The sequence below is a fragment of the Salvelinus sp. IW2-2015 genome, linkage group LG7 (genome assembly GCF_002910315.2).
Source record: "Salvelinus sp. IW2-2015 linkage group LG7, ASM291031v2, whole genome shotgun sequence".
NCBI lineage: Eukaryota > Metazoa > Chordata > Actinopteri > Salmoniformes > Salmonidae > Salvelinus > Salvelinus sp. IW2-2015.
The window spans coordinates 24,315,336-24,332,941 of record NC_036847.1 but is presented as its reverse complement, the minus strand read 5'-3'; the positions used below and the strand labels follow the sequence as shown (position 1 = coordinate 24,332,941).

General features: G+C 42.1%; 1 pseudogene; it reads left to right on the top strand.

Moving 5' to 3' along the window:
- LOC111966957 (double-strand-break repair protein rad21 homolog A-like) overlaps positions 1 to 16,504 on the top strand; it is an 18,191-nt pseudogene extending 1,687 nt beyond the window's left edge.
- Positions 16,505 to 17,606: the final 1,102 nt, after the last annotated feature.

Below are 17,606 nucleotides of genomic sequence, written 5' to 3'. Positions count from 1 at the left end.
AACTCAAGCGATAAATAGTAAATGCAATTTTTGTATATACGGGTTCACTGTATCACCACGCAGGGTAAAGCAGAGAACTAACAGGATGTAAGTAAACAGCTGTTCTTATACTGTGATAGACGTAGTTCCAACCCGTCTGTTGGCCTATCACAGTAGAGGCTGAGCGTGGTTTAAACTTGCTCAGCCTATGCTGGCACTCGAACTTGTCCAAGTCCCTTAGTGCTCTCTGTCCACATCTGGTTGTTGGGTAGATTAGATCCGTCTTTTGTCTTCCCCGATGCTACACTCAAACAGTTCCTAATATGGTATTGTCCAGTAATCTACCCTCCCTGGTTGGCTTAGAGATATGCACCCCTCCCCCCTCCAGATTGACCACAGCTTTTATGGCCTGTCACTCAATGTTGGTCAGTCTTTACACACCTACACACACACATCTGTATTGTTTGTGTGTGTGTAACAAAACAATATTAATCTTCAAACAATATGCTAGCGGGCTATAGTGCATAAACATAAATCCTAACAATTTCCCCCTTTTTACACCCTCATGGGGTGTAACCAACTTATATATCCATATACTGGGTTGTCGTTGAACCCAGGAACTTGAAACCTTCAACCTAGGAGGATAGTTATTTTCATGAAATGTATCATTTTTATGCAAAACAACATAAAAAATATATAAAAAACACCGGTGGGGTTTTCGATTCCCCCTTTTGACACCCCCAAGGGTGTCATCACAACAACATGATTACATACAGAATATATATTTAAAAAATTAAACCCTCTGGTCTCTCCCTCTATACATCTTGTACCAGGTGGGCTCCTTGCCACCCGGGAACTTCAAACCTTCACAACAGGGAGGACAAACGTAATGACCTGGATAAAAAGTATATTGTTTCTTTTAATTATTCTTATTTTTTATTTTATTTTTATACGACAACCTCACCCACAACAAACCAAGGCTCATCCTTAGTCAGACCCATCTTTCTCCTGTAGTTTGATTCAGCATCAAGATCTCATCCGGAGCATCAAGCAAAGGCATCATCCAGAAGCCTTTGCTCCATCTGTAATAATCATCAAGTTTATTTTATATAGCCTACATCAGCTAATTATCTCGAAGTGCTGTACAGAACCAGCCTAACCCAAACAGCAAGCAATGCAGGTGTAAAGCACGGTGGCTAGGAAAAACTCCTTAGAAGGCCAAACCTGGAAGAAACCTAGAGAGGAACCAGGCTATGAGGGGTGGCCAGTCCTCTTCGGGTGTGCGGGGGAGATTATAACAGACAATGGCAAGATGTTCAAAATTTTCATAATGACAAGCATGGTCAAATAATAATCAGGAATAAAGTGTCATGGCTTTCATAGCCGATCATTAGAGGTTGAAAACAGCGGTCTGGGACAGGTAGGGGTTCCATAACTGCAGGCAGAACAGTTGAAACTGGAAAGCAGCAAGGCCAGGTGGACTGGGGACAGCAAGGAGTCATCATGCCAGTAGTCCTGACGTATGGTCCTAGGGCTCAGGTCCTCCGAGAAGAGAGAGAGGAGAGAAGGAGAGAATTAGAGAGAGCATACTTAAATTCACACAGGACACTGGATAAGACAGGAGAAGTACTCCAGATATAACAAACTGGCCCTAGCCCCCGACACAAACTACTGCAGCATAAATACTGGAAGCTGAGAACAGGAGGGTCAGGAGACACTGGGCCACCCGATGATACCCGGACAGGCCAAACAGGAGGAACATGTAATAGATTTCTTCAAACAAGGTATGATTCAAGCAGTGTACTTACCAAACCAACCATCCAGCCAAGGGAACAGTCCATCCTCCTCCACACCTGCAAAACCTTTATCACAGTAATTTTCCAACCGCTCAGAGCTTTTGAAATGCTCCCATTTGGACTGGTATTATTAGGAATAAACGTACAACACTGTTTTCCAAACATCTTACAAACACCTCCTGGTTGGCCAGAATCATGTCTAGTGCAGCCTATTTTGTCTAGCGGTTTGAGAGTGTGGCATGCACATTGTAGCAATCCCCTTAAGTGCGGTGTGGTGTAGTTAACTCATTGTTGATTATAGTAAATATAATTGATCCAGGCAGTTTGCTTAGCATCAACAATAGCTGGGCCAATAATGGGCAACAAATGCCACAGACCATCATTTCTGTTTAATGCCTGGAATTCGTCGGGGACCCCTATTGGGACCCCCAACAGGTTGGTGTGGATGTTATCTGTACCCTCGGACCAAGGAGCGTCACGTTTCTGCCGTCTCCTGGGTTGGTCCTGCGCCTCTGTGTCATGTGTAGCTCCCAGGAGTTGGTTAGCTGTAACCTCAATAATAGTCAATGGTGTTATCAGACTGGCCAAAGCACATGTGCCCTGCCAGTCTCCTTTCAAAATGGAGGTCAACCGCCTGACAGGTCCACACATCCACCATACATCAGCAACACCTCTAGTTTGGTTCAGCCCTTCAACGGGCCAGGTGGCATTAATAGTGACATTAGTGATGCAGTCAGCAGTAGGGAGCCTCCCATAGTCTATACCCCTACCTGTACCAGTGAYACAGCTGTAATTTCCCACATATGCTTTAACTCCCCACGGTGCCTTCTGGGGAGGGACTTCTGGGAACACAAGACTCAGAGCTTTACACAGGGTCGAATTTAGCTTATGGTAAAAACCCTCCAATATGCACATCCAACCTCCCCACTTGTTTAGGGCAAATGGGTGAGTAGCCAGAACAGGTCTAGCATGTCCACAGATCACACAGTCTTTTCTATTAAGTGTTTTGGCGGTGTATCTCATATAGGCTAACCACATGTTCTCCCTACCCTCATATCCAGTTTCAGTCCCCAATTGGTCACTCTCTGATATATCCTTTACATTTATTACCTGTACCGGATTGGAGAGCTTAGGTGATGATGTGGAACACGGTCTTGAAGTGGTGGAGGAGTTCGGCTGAACCTGGCCTTGGCCTGTTGGAACTGGTGGTGGTTTTGGCAGTACTGTGACGGTAACCATCCCCATCGTATCCCAATCAGACAGCTCAGAACGACCAGCAGTCCTGTAAAGCCCCACCCTCTCCCAGAGAACACATCATCAGCCAGAGGCCAAGCCACACTTTCACTTCTATGAACGTACACAGTGATGAGAGGGCGGGGTCAGGGAAACTTCATTAAGGAGTTGACCCCCRAACTTTATTAGCTACGGTTCTTCTCCTTAACTCTGTGATCATTCGGCAGTGTCAGTGTGTCCTACCCTCTTGTATTGTGTGATATGAACCCAGGTAGTTCTYTCAGTTATTCTCACTGCGAATGCAGTCACCAGGAGTGCTTGGTATGACCCCTCCCACCGTGGCTGCTTCCAGTCCTTTTTCTTTAGTGATTGGACTCAGACCCAGTCCCCTGGCCCGTTCATGTGGGTAATCTCCTCCTGTAGTTCTCCTGTAGAGCATAAAATCTTGGACATACGGGTTTGGTTAATTAACAGTATTTTAATGTGTTCTGCTAGAACCTCTGTCATTCTATCTGTTCTATCTGATTAGCTAGAATGTCATCCATTATTATCCTAGTCAACCATCTCTAGAAATGTTTAACTAATAGGCCACACCACAACGTGTCCTATTCCATCCCCCTTTTGATACATGGCTCCGCCCTTGTATCAATACTGGCACAAATCTAACAATTCTCTGTCAAGTGTCTTATCTACTTTAAGAGTTATCAGTGCTGCCCCTTAGTTCCTGAAACCAACCAAGTCTTCATTGTGCTTTTAGGCCCAWATGCTTAAAATGTCCAATGGCGCCCTCTAGTGACTTTTCACYTTCACTACTATCCCTAATATTAATATCACCAATTTGTTCTTTCAAATTACCTTAAACTCAAACGCCAAGGACCTTATATTCTCCATTCAAATGGTTTTTCAATGAGGCTGATCAAACCACACTGAAAAAGTCACTTTTGGAATTCATACCCCCACTTTTATGTGTGTGTATACCTTTAAGATATTTTTTCGCTGGGAAATTTAGAAATCCCCTCTAACCCAAACGTTTACTACAAACAAAACCTAGTAGTTATAACTGTCCCTTTAACATTAGCTATCATAAACYTTTACGATTAAACTATTCTGACCTTCCTATCTTATAGCAAAATATCTGTGATGGCCACCTAGCATTTTTGTTGCTAGTTTTTAGCATCTTTTTAGACTACCCTGACGATATTCAGCTACTTTTAAAATTCTATTTGGAACTTTTAACAACTTCTGAAAAGTGGCTCAAAGCTATAATGCACGCATTTTCCCTCTAAATGACACAAACTATTTTCTCTGTCCCTTCCTCAGTCACAACATCATTGCTTCGATAAACCAAAACCAATTTATCACCATTGTATCACTAATGTTGGATCTTGAATAGAATTTACAACATCAATCAACATCTCTTAATCAAAATTATACTGCCAGAAGTACATTATAGAGTGTACCTGAACAACGGTCAAATTCATTTGCATAACGTTATTGTGTATCCCAAGTACTGTCGCAGTTTTACGTTATTCCACAACAARTTACTTGCCTCTAGCAACTTACCCTGAAAATTAGTATCCAACCCCAAAACTAACTCTTATTCCTGCCTCTAGGCAAAAACATACCCCATACTCCAAATTAGTTTTGCACCAAAACTATCGTAAAAGTAAAATCAACTTTTCAACTTTCTCCACTCCTGATGACATTCTATGTTGTGCACTTAAATGTGTATGTGTTTGTAAATTATTTTAAATGATCAACCTAATGTTGTATCTTATTTTAAATCATCAACCTAAATCTACCTTTTTAATAAACTCAATTATGCAATGTGGATCCCCTAGGAATATACAGTCTCCATCTGAAATATTCAACGTACTTTCATGCGCTAGGCAAATTGTCCCAAATGAACTGTGTCCCTGACACTTCCTTTTAAAACATTCATTCTTGGTATTAGTGCGCCGACTAAATACCCAATGCACCACAATTACACGGCAAACTTATCTTTCTTATTAGACACAACCTTCGCCGTTATATCCACGTTTACCTCACACCTCACATACACAATAGGTTCGCCGACCTATTCTCACACAAATTAGTAGATCTCTGTTCTACTCAGTGCATTGCATTCGCTATCATATGGTAATTTAACCTCATTAGTCCCCGACTATTCTCATATTTCCCACACTCATGTCTTCACATTCACACAGTACATTTCATTTACACATTGCATCTTTGAATGATTTTGATCAAATAAAATTGCATTTACCACTCTCGGTATGATATTGTTTATATACTAGATAGAACGTTAAATTTGGTAACTTACATCAGACTTGTATCTCACAAATAAATTTGGATAATGCCAATATGCAGAACTTTAGTATTTTATACAATAGGTATCTGCTTACCTTTTTAGTAGACCGGTCCTGTTTTGTGAGACACGTCGTCTGACGAMAGTCAGTGCCAATTGGCTGGTACGCCAATGTCCAGCGTTCCTTTTACCAGATCACCGTCGGGGATCACCATGAAAGAGATTTGCGTCAGTTCAAATCTGGTATCAGGACAAAATGTGATTCAGAGTCACCGAATATATTTTAAGTATTTTAATTAAACTCAAGCGATAAATGGTAAATGCAATTTTCGTATATACGGGTTCACTGTATCTCCGCGCAGGGTAGAACAGGGAACTGGCAGGAAGTACGTAAACAGCTGTTCTTATACCRTGATGACGTAGTTCCAACGCGTCTGTTGGCCTATCACAGTAGAGGCTGAGCGCGGTTCCAACTTTGCTCAGCCTATGCTGGCACTCGAACTTGTCCAAGTCCCTTAGTGCTCTCTGTCCACATCTGGTTGTTGGGTAGATTAGATCCGTCTTGTGTCTTCCCCGATGCTACACTCAAACAGTTCCTAATATGGTATTGTCCAGTAATCTACCCTCCCTGGTTGGCTTAGAGATATGCACCCCTCCCCTCTCCAGATTGACCACAGCTTTTATGGCCTGTCACTCAATGTTGGTCAGTCTTTACACACCTACACACACATCTGTATTGTTTGTGTGTGTGTGTAACAAAACAATATTCATCTTCAAACAATATGCTAGCGGGCTATAGTGCATAAACATAAATCCTAACAATAATATGACAGTTTATCGTGAAGCTAATAGCAGTGATGCTATTACTGTGTAACTCCAGTACGGCAACGGGCAACATCTGAAAAATAGCGCACTTGGTAGTGTGTACCGGTGCTCAACCAGTCGGCAAAAGCCAACATCACCCATGACGTGGCGTCGTTAGTCGTGTACTTACTTTATATAGGTATGCACGTAAGATTTGACATCAGTTTTGCACATCGGCAGGTATATGTTCACCGATATATCGTGCATCCCTATTTTCAATAGATCATGGGGGTGTGGAGGCTTCACGTAGCAGTATTTATGATGTTTATATCGAAAAGTAATTTATTTTCTCTCCCCTCTGACCCTAGTGCCATAGGTGTTGTGGACCATTTTTCACTGAATCAGTGCCGAACAGAGGACATCACCCTCAAAGAGGATTTTGGAAATAGCTTTCTCACATTTGATGACTTTGGTAAGGGTTAGGGTTGCTACTCTACAGTGCCTGCCTGTGTCTCTTTCAATGTTATTTTCCTTCTCACCATAGCACACCTTTCTCTCCTCCACTCACATTGCTGTCAGTAACTTACTCTGACTTACTCTGTGTCTAATATTTGTAGGTGATGAGACCCAGTCTCACCAAGGGGGCATGTTAGATGTGAGTTTCCTGAGCCTGGCCTAGCACGGAGATGCTTTTGGCGAYGAGGACAAAGGCATTGACATCTTGGGTAATGTCCCGACCTGGATTTTTAGCAGCAGATTCACTTGAAGATAACATATCTGTTGCACATCTGAACACATCGATAAGAGACAATACTGCGCAGCCGTATTCATCGCCCTGGCCAAGGCTTTCGAGTCTGTCAATCACCACATTCTTATTGGCAGACTCGACAGCCTTGGTTTCTCAAATTATTGCCTCGCCTGGTTTACCAACTACTTCTCTGATAGAGTTCAGTTTGTCAAATCGGCGGGCCTGTTGTCCGGACCTCTGGTAGTCTCTATGGGGGTGCCACAGAGTTCAATCCTCGGGCCGACTCTCTTCTCTTTATACATCAATGATGTTGCTCTTGCTGCTGGTGATTCTCTGATACACCTCTACACAGACGACACCATTCTGTATACTTCTGGCCCCTCTTTGGACACTTTTAACTAACCTCCAGACGAGCTTCAATGCCATACAACTCTCCTTCCGTGGCCTCCAACTGCTCTTAAACGCAAGTAAAACTAAATGCATGCTATTCAATCGATCACTGCTCGCACGTGCCCGCCCGTCCAGCATCACTACTCTGGACAGCTCCGACTTAGAATATGTGGATAACTACAAATACCTAGGTGTCTGGTTAGACTGTAAACTCTCCTTCCAGACTCACATTAAGCATCTCCAATCCAAAATTAAATCTAGAATCGGCTTCCTATATCGCAGCATCCTTCACTCATGCTGCCAAACATACCCTCGTAAAACTGACCATCCTACCGATCCTCGACTTCGGTGATGTCATCTATAAAATAGCCTCCAACACTCTACTCAATAAACTGGATGCAGTCTATCCCAGTGCCATCCGTTTTGTCACCAAAGCCCCATACACTACCCACCATTGCGACCTGTACGCTCTCGTTGGTTGGCCCTCGCTTCATACTCGTCGCCAAACCCACTGGCTACAGGTTATCTACAAGTCTCTACTAGGTAAAGCCCCGCCTTATCTCAGCTCACTGGTCACATAGCAGCACCCACTCGTAGCACGTGCTCCAGCAGGTTATCTCACTGGTCACCCCAAAGCCAATTCCTCCTTTGGTCGTCTTTCCTTCCAGTTCTCTGCTGCCAATGACTGGAACAAACTGCAAAATCTCTGAAGCTGGAAACACTTATCTCCCTCACTAGCTTATAACCTTTCTCACCCGGGGTTCCGCTAGCGGAACACCCACAACATTCCGCTGCCTTCGCAGAGCGCGAATTCAAAAAATATTTTTTTGAAATATTTAACTTCCACACATTAACAAGTCCAAACAGCAAATGAAAGATAAACATCTTGTGAATGCAGCCAACATGTCCGATTCTTAAAATGTTTTACAGCAAAAACACAATATATATTTATGTTAGCTCACCACAATAGCCAAACACACAACACTATTTATCCACCGCATAGGTAGCTTTCAAAAAACCGACAAAATATAGATATATTAACCAAGATACACTAACCAAGAAACAACTTCATCAGATGACAGTCTTATAACATGTTACACAATACATTTATGTTTTGTTCGAAAATTTGCATATTTGAGGTATAAATCATAGTTTTTACATTGCAGCTACAATCACAAATAGCACCGAAGCAGCCAGAATAATACAGAGAGCAACGTGAAATACATAAATATCTCATAAAAACATTTATGAAAAAATACATGGTGTACAGCAAATGAAAGATAAACATCTTGTGATCCAGCCATATTTCCGATTTTTTAAAAATGTTTTACAGCGAAAACACAATATAGAAATATATTAGCTTACACCACAATAGCCAAACACACAACTGCAATTTATTCACCGCAAAGATAGCTTTAGCAAAAACCAGCAATAAATATAAATAAATCACTAACCTTTGGACAACTTCATCAGATGACAGTCTTATAACATCATGTTACACAAAACATTTATGTTTTGTTCGGAGAATGTGCATATTTAGAGCTGAAAACCGTGGTTTTACATTGTAAAAATGTAGCAACTTTTTCCCAGAATGTCCGGATATATTTCTTGACACTCACCTAATCTGACCAAATAACTCATCATAAACTTTACATAAAAATACTGTTTGTATGGCAAATGAAAGATACACTGGTTCTTAATGCAACCGCTGTGTTAGATTTTCAATAACTTTAGTACGACATACAGCTTGCGTTATTGCAAGACAGCGCCGCTAAAAGGGCGGAGAATAGGACTAAACATTTCACACAAAAATATAAAATAACATCATAAATTGTTCTTACTTTTGTTGAGCTTCCATCAGAATCTTGTACAAGGAGTCCTTGGTCTAGAATAAATCGTTGTTTGGTTTTAGAATGTCCTTTTCTCCTGTCGAATTAGCAACCTTAGCTAGCCAAGTGGCGCGAACATGTCCATCTTCTCTCGACGCAAACAACGAAAAACTCCAAAAGTCTCGATAAACGTTGAATAATCTGATAAAACTCGGTTTGAAAAAAACATACTTTACGATGATATTATCACATGTATCAAATAAATCAGAGCCGGAGATATTAGCCGTGTATACCGAACGCTTTTCAGAGGCAATCTGGGGTTCCTTCTCGCGCCTTCGAAGACAATGACCTTTCCAGACCTGTCACTCCAAAGCTCTTGTTCGACCTCAGATCAAGCTAGACACCCCATTTCACCTCCACTGCCTGTTGACATTAGTGGAAGGCATTGAAGTGCATGTATATCGATAGATATAAGCCAGTTGAATAGGCAGGCCTGGAACAGAGCCTCGATTTCAGATTTTTCCACTTCCTGTCTGGAAGTTTGCTGCAAAATAGTTCGTTTTTACTCACAGATATAATTCAAACAGTTTTAGAAACTTGAGTGTGTTTTCTATCCAATAGTAATAATAATATGCATATTGTACGATCTAGAATAGAGTACAAGGCCGTTTTCATTTGGGCACGATTTTTTCCCAAAGTGAAAATAGCGCGCCCTACACACTAACAGGTTTTAAGCACCAGCTGTCAGAGCAACTGTCACGATCGTCGTCTGGAGAAGAGAGGAGGACCAAGGTGCAGCGTGGTTAGTGGTCATTATTTTAATTAAATATAAACACTTGACAAAATCACAAAAACGATAAAACGAACAGTCCTGTAAGGTGAACACACAAAACAGAAAACAAACCCCACAACACAGGTGGGAACAGGCTACCTAAGTATGATTCTCAATCAGAGACAACGATAGACAGCTGCCTCTGATTGAGAACCATACCAGGCCAAACACAATAGAACACCAGACATAGAATGCCACCCAAACTCACGCCCCTGACCAACCAAAAAGAGACATAAAAAGGATCTCTACGGTCAGGACGTGACAGCAGCGCACAGATTACTGCCCCTGTACATAGCCCATCTATAATTTAGCCCAACAACTACCTCTTCCCCTACTGTATTTATTTATTTATTTTGCTCTGCACCCCTTATTTCTATTTCTACTTTGCACATTCTTCCACTGCAAATCTACCATTCCAGTGTTTTACTTGCTATATTGTATTTACCTCGCCACCATGGCCTTTTTTTGCCTTTACCTACCTTATCTCACCTCATTTGCTCACATTGTATATAGACTTATTTTTCTACTGTATTATTGACTGTATGTTTTGTTTATTCCATGTGTAACTCTGTGTTGTTGTATGTGTCAAATTGCTATGCTTTATCTTGGCCAGGYCGCAGTTGCAAATGAGAACTTGTTCTCAACTAGCCTACCTGGTTAAATAAAGGTGAAAATAAATAAATGAAAACATCAAGAATGTTTCAAAGGCAAACCTATGCAATGTCTCAAACCCCTTTCCAAATCCTGAATAGACTTCATGGCCAGTTTGTCACGCCCTGACCATCGTTTGCTTTGTATATTTATATGTTTTGTTTGGTCAGGGTGTGATCTGAGTGGGCATTCTATGTTGTATGTCTAGTTTGTCTGTTTCTGTGTTTGGCCTGATATGGTTCTCAATCAGAGGCAGGTGTTAGTCGTTGTCTCTGATTGGGAACCATATTTAGGTAGCCTGTTTTGTCATTGTGAGTTGTGGGTGATTGTCTATGTGTTAGTTGCCTGTGGCTGCACTGTTATATATAGCGTCACGTTCGTTTTGTTGTTTTGTATTAGTTTGGTTAGTGTTTCTTCTTAAATAAATAGAAGAATGTATTCACTTCACGCTGCGCCTTGGTCCTCCTCTCTTCCACATTACGACGATCGTGACACAGTTCCAGTGAGAATGCTTTTTTGATGGACCTTTTCCCAGCCGAACCACAAAATGTGATTCCAGAGATTGCTCCCATGAACATTAACCAAGAAGGTGATTTTTTGTGTTTATTTTGGTAGTCTTTTAGGAAACTTTATACCCTGTCTAAATATTCAGTGTAATTGTAGATTGATATGAAGTCTCATCTGTATGAGACTACCAAAGACAGTACGGTATGAAGATAAGCAGAAACTGCTTCTCCAATAGATATCCCTGGTAGCGCTTGTAGGCGATGTCATGGCGTCGTTGGCTAGCTAAGCTCATGCGCAGAAACACGTCACCGGGTCTAACAATCGTCTTGTGCCGAACTGCTCGAGCAGTTCCTTTGATGTAAAGTTGTTTTTTACAAAAATGAAAACTACTACTGCTACTTTAACGAGGTTGGAGTAATAATGTTTTCAACTACTTAAGACATTGGCTCAAATCTAGGTTGTGACTTGATTTAGAGGAAAATGTACAACTAAGGAATCATTTTTCACTTCTCTCATTGACTTCTCAAACCCCATCCTGGCTGCTTGGTCTGTTTCACCAGCGTTCCCAGAGGTGTTCCCAGAAGTCTCGCGATGTTGCGCCTCTGGGTTTAGAATCTCTGTGGTTATACTTTGTGCAAGCATTGAAGCACCCTCTCTCACAGCAAGAGGCAACGCATACTGGAAAAKTATAATTTCATTATTCATGTGCTAATTCCACTTTGCTGTAAACTTTGCAGGAAGTAAATTAGATTTTTCCGTTGTTGAAACCTTTCCCAAAATTGGGAGCTTTATCATTATTACGCTATACAGTGAAATATTAATCAATTGTATGCTCTCCGTGTCTACTTTTTGTTATCACAATAGTAGACTGAGACAGCATGCCCTTCATTCCACAACCCTGCATTGCAGGTCGTCCAGACTCTCCTACATCTGTACCCATGGAGGAGGATCGCCTTGTCCTGAATGAGACAACCCCTGTCCTGAATGAGACGACTCTGTTGGTCAATGAGGAGGAGGGCTTCGCTCTGGAGCCTGTCGCTGTGACCCGTAAATATTTACCTGCCTAACAAGCAACATCTTGGCACCACAAGGCCATTCTCCAAAGCACACTTACTGTCCCCCAAACACAATTATCTAACTGGACACAACCTATATCATATATCAAAGCCATAAGTAACACACTACCTTAGTTATTATCTGTGGTGGAAACTCCCAAGTGTGAAAAGCACAGGTAAGGTAAGCCATTGGAGTTAAACCTTCTGTTTGTCCTTAGCGACCTTAGAGAGGAAGAAGGGGAAGAGAAGAAGGAGACTGGTGGTGGACCAGGCCAAGGAGCTGTCCAACCAGGCCATCAGGGAGCAGCTCACTGACTATTCAGATCTCACTGCCCCACTGGACATAGCCCCACCCACCCACCCACCAACTCATGCAATGGAAAGAGAGTGGAGGGGTGGACAGACTCTTCAGTCACCTCTGTGCCCATGTCATTCATCCACACCTTCAACAGGTAATCAGGGTGTGAAATCAACTTATGTCCCATCATAGGTTGACATATTTACCTTTAATCAAATCAAATTGTATTGGTTGCAAACTCATATTTAGCAGCTTGCATTTATAGCTCCAACAGTGCAGTAATATCTAACAATACACAACAATACACACACATCTAAAAAGTAAAAGAATGGAATTAAGAAATATATAAATATTAAGACGAGCAATGTCGGTGTTCGCAGTATAAATATATATACTGTATGTGATGTCATGTATAGACAATATGAATAGAATATGTAGTATATTTGAAGAATAATATATGTACAGCAATAGTTAAATAGGATAGGCCTTGATTAGAATACAGTATATACAGTTGAAGTCGGAAGTTTACGTACACTTAGGTATGCGTCATTAAAACTCGTTTTTCAACCACTCTACACATTTCTTGTTAACAAACTATAGTTTTGGTAAGTCGGTTAGGACATCTACTTTGTGCATGACACAAGTCATTTTTCCAACAATTGTTTATAGACAGATTATTTCACTTATAATTCACTGTATCACAATTCCAGCGGTCAGAAGTTTACATACACTAAGTTGACTGTGCCTTTAAACATCTTAGAAAATTCCAGAAAATGTCATGGCTTTAGAAGCTTCTGATAGGCTAATTGATATCATTTGAGTCAATCGTTGGTGTACCTGTGGATGTATTTCAAAACCTACCTTCAAACTCAGTGTCTCTTTGCTTGACATCATGGTTAAATCAAAAGAAATCAGCCAAGACCTCCACAAGTCTGGTTCATCCTTGGGAGCAATTTCCAAACACCTGAGGTACCACGTTCATCTGTACAAACAATAGTACGCAAGTATAAACACCATGGGACCACGCAGCTGTCATACCGCTCAGGAAGGAGACGCGTTCTGTCTCCTAGAGATGAACGTACTTTGGTACGAAAAGTGCAAATCAATCCCAGAACAACAGCAAAGGACCTTGTGAAGATGCTGGAGGAAACCGGTACAAAAGTATCTATATCCACAGTAAAACGAGTCCTAAATCGACATAACCTGATAGGCCGCTCAGCAAGGAAGAAGCCACTGCTCCAAAACCGCCATAAAAAAAGCCAGACTACGGTTTGCAACTGCACATGGGGACAAAGATCGTACTTTTTGGAGAAATGTCCTCTGGTCTGATGAAACAAAAATATAACTGTTTGGCCATAATGACCACTGTTATGTTGGGAGGAAAAATGGGGAGGCTTGCAAGCCGAAGAACACCATCCCAACCGTGAAGCACGGGGGTGGCAGCATCATGTTGTGGGGGTGCATTGCTGCAGGAGGGACTGGTGTATTTCACAAAATAGATGGCATCGTGAGGTAGGAAAATAATGTGGATATATTGAAGCAACATCTCAAGACATCAGTCAGGAAGTTCAAGCTTGGTCGCAAATGGGTCTTCCAAATGGACAATGACCCCAAGCATACTTCCAAAGTTGTGGCAAAATGGCTTAAGGACAACAAAGTCAAGCTATTGGAGTGGCCATCACAAAGCCCTGACCTCAATCGTATAGAAAATTTGTGGGCAGAATTGAAAAAGCATGTGCGAGCAAGGAGGCCTACAAACCTGACTCAGTTACACAATCTCTGTCAGGAGGAACCAGTGTTCCATGACTATGTACACAGGTCAGCAACCTCTAAGGAGCATGGTAGAGTAACCCGGTGGTAGCCGGCTAGTGACAGCGACTAAAGTTCAGGGCAGGGTACTGGGCGAACGCCGGGTAGTGGTGACTATTCAACAGTCTGATGACCTTGAGGTAGAAGCTGTTTTTCAGTCTCGGTGCCAGCTTTGATGCACCTGTACTGACCTCACCTTCTGGATGGTAGCGGGGTGAACAGGCTCGGGTGGCTGAGGTCCCTGATGATCTTCTTGGCCTTCCTATCTCATTTGTTATACTAAAAAGTACAAGTTTAGCTTAAGAATGTTGTTCCACTTACGTCAAGCCTTCAATATATAAATGTTGGATTCCATACTTAAGTGAGGAAATTGAGTTCACATCTGTAACCAGTGATGTATAGCAGCAGTGCATTTTTTGTTTTAACAACTGCCCCCATTCTGCCTCTGCAGCTCTATTCCAGTGATATGTTTCGGGGGAAAACAGATCGAGTGGGCAATGACGATGACCTTGAAGAGATGAGACAGGAGAGACATGAGGGTAGGAGGTCATATTCACACAGAGCAACAATTTTATAGAAATGATCGTCTGAGAATACAAGTCATTACATTTCATGAAATTGGGAGAATTGAATTTCACATTACCTTTGAACTGTTATGTTTCCTATTTGGGTTAATAAATTTTATATGTGTGTATACAGTGGAAAGCGATGTGAGCGACCTGCCCAGTGAGTTCAGTGTCCTGCATGAGACTATGGATCCTGAGAGAATGGGACACAATGTGGAGCTCACTCCTCTGCACCACCATGGGACTGACAACCCATCTGAGGACGTCTGGAACGCAGTACATGTAAAGAGTTCAACATGAACACCAGCTAAGCTTTTTTTTTCGCCATTAAAAAGTGTTTACATAACCTTTATTCAACCAGGTTTTCCCATTGTCTATAACTTTTTCTGACAACATTCCTTGTTCCCCCTTTCTCCTTTTCTCTCTTTTTCTTGTCTCATAGGATGAGAGTAGATTTGAGGTTTCTCACCCTGAGCTTCCTTTGGAGGATTCCATGCATGTTCATCCTTCTGGAATGGAGAGGGAAACTCCATCGAATGTGACATGGAACACACAGGTTCTTTCACATGCATTGAATACACACACAGAAACACACACATACACACACGCTTACAYACAGAAAAGCACAAACGGGGCCTCCTGATTGGCGTAGCGTTCTAAGGCGTTACTACAGACCCGGGTTCGATCCCTGGCTGTGGCACAGCCAGCCGTGACCGGGAGACCCATGAGGCGGCGCACAATTGGCCCAGCGGCGTCCGGGTTATGGGAGGGTTTGGCCGGCCGGGATTTCCTTGTCCCATCACACTCTAGCGACTCCTTTTGGTGGGCCGGGCGCCTACAAGCTGATTTCTGTTGCCAGCTGGACAGTGTTTCCTCTGACACATTGGTGCGGCTGTCCTCCGGGTTAAGCGAACAGTGTGTCAAGAAGCAGTGCGGCTTGGCAGGGTCGTGTTCCGGAGGACGCATGGCTCTCGACCTTCGCCTCTCTGGAGTCCTTAGGGGAGTTGCAGCGATGGGACAATACTGTAACTACCAATTGGATATCACGAGAAATTGGTTWAAAAAATTGTGTGGTGTGATGTACTACGGTACACTCTGTAATGTGTTGTTATACCAAACTACAGTCTATGGTGGACAGCCAGGATGACTTTGAGGAGAGGAGGATGACCAGCCGAGCACAGGAACTACTAAACACTCTCAAAGTAAGAACTCAGTACCCCTATGCAGCAGGGCATTCATTCTTACCCTTTGTCAGCTTTTTAGCTTGATTACAATCAGACCCAGAAATCCACCGAGTCACAGATGACGGATTTAAAAGATTAAAGGACATGATTAGGGGACAGTCGGTGGAAGTGAAATTGCTGCAATGTGCGATTGTGTGTTGTGTTATAACAAACTGGGATCGGATTTTCCCTGCTTTTCTGACATGTATCCTTTATATAATCAATCCGTAACTGACCTATCCCCTATAAACAAAATTCAAATGTTTCTATGTTGTCCTGATGACATCCCTAAATAGATTCAGAGCAGCAGAAGCAACGCCATGTTCAGCCTGCAGACGCTGTGTGAGAGGAACAGTCGCTCCCAGGCCTCGGCTACCTTCTTTTGCCTCCTGGTGCTGAAGAAACAGCAGGCCCTGGACCTGCACCAGAGCGAGCCTTACGCTGACATTATAGCCACACCTGGACTCAGGTTCTAAGAGGCGAAGACGCCTGCTAATTGTGCCTTGTTCATAGACTCACTGCTATCTGTCAACAACTGCACAAAACTCTAGCGGTCTAGACACCCTCGTCATACGTGGACCTTAGGAGGGTAGCATCTCATAGCATGGACACTAATTAAGAACTGATTACACCAATAAATATTATTTGGATAATATTTATCAAACTGGGTTGTGATATCCAGCACTAATGAGATAGTTATGGCACCTCTATGTATCTCCCAGGACCCAGACCCAAGTCACTCCCTTTGTGAGAAAGCAGGGCCTGCTACAAGACATAATTTGGACTGGAGAGGGTTAACATCTGATTTGTCTCATTGGGTCAGAGTAAAGGTTTTGGAATGTTCTGTTGTTTTGTTCAGGAGCTTTAGGTTTACTTTACTTGTTTAAATAAGATGGTTTTGTTATTGTTCATTATGCCGACAGACTAGGATTTGTTAGATTTACCAATTTCAGTAATTTAATAAGGGTAGTTTTAGTTCAGTGTTGTAATTAAGCAATTGTTTTTAATCTTAACGATCTGTAAGTATAACAGTGAATCTTATTCAATGAAATGTATGAGCAGCCTTCAATGTTTGTAAAGTATGTATATAAAGTCTCAATTAAAAGAAGTACAAGTTCACCATAGAAGGATGTTGAGCTAATACTTTGAAGAGTAATGAGGATACAATGGCAATGATTTTAATGAATCTATTTCAAAATTACACATCTACATACAACACTGTTGCCCTGGCCTGATGCATTTTTGGTTCCAAAAACCCATGCCCCTTGTAAATAAACATGTTGGCAAGATACTACTATCAGACCATCCCCAGATGCCCCACCATCGGTAGGTGTTAGATAATTGCCGAATGATGCGCCATGATTCATTGTGTCAAAGAGAATCCGATGCATTGTACGTAATTACCAAAATATCTTCGTAGCAGGTTCTCAGGCCTGTGTGAAGCTAGCCACAATAAGGATTAGCCACAATCGGAATTTGCGGTTCACCTTCAAAATAAAAGGCTGATACCCCATTTCATGGACTGAAGAGCCATAGGTAAGGCTGTATGTACATTGCAATATGAATGTTCATTACAAT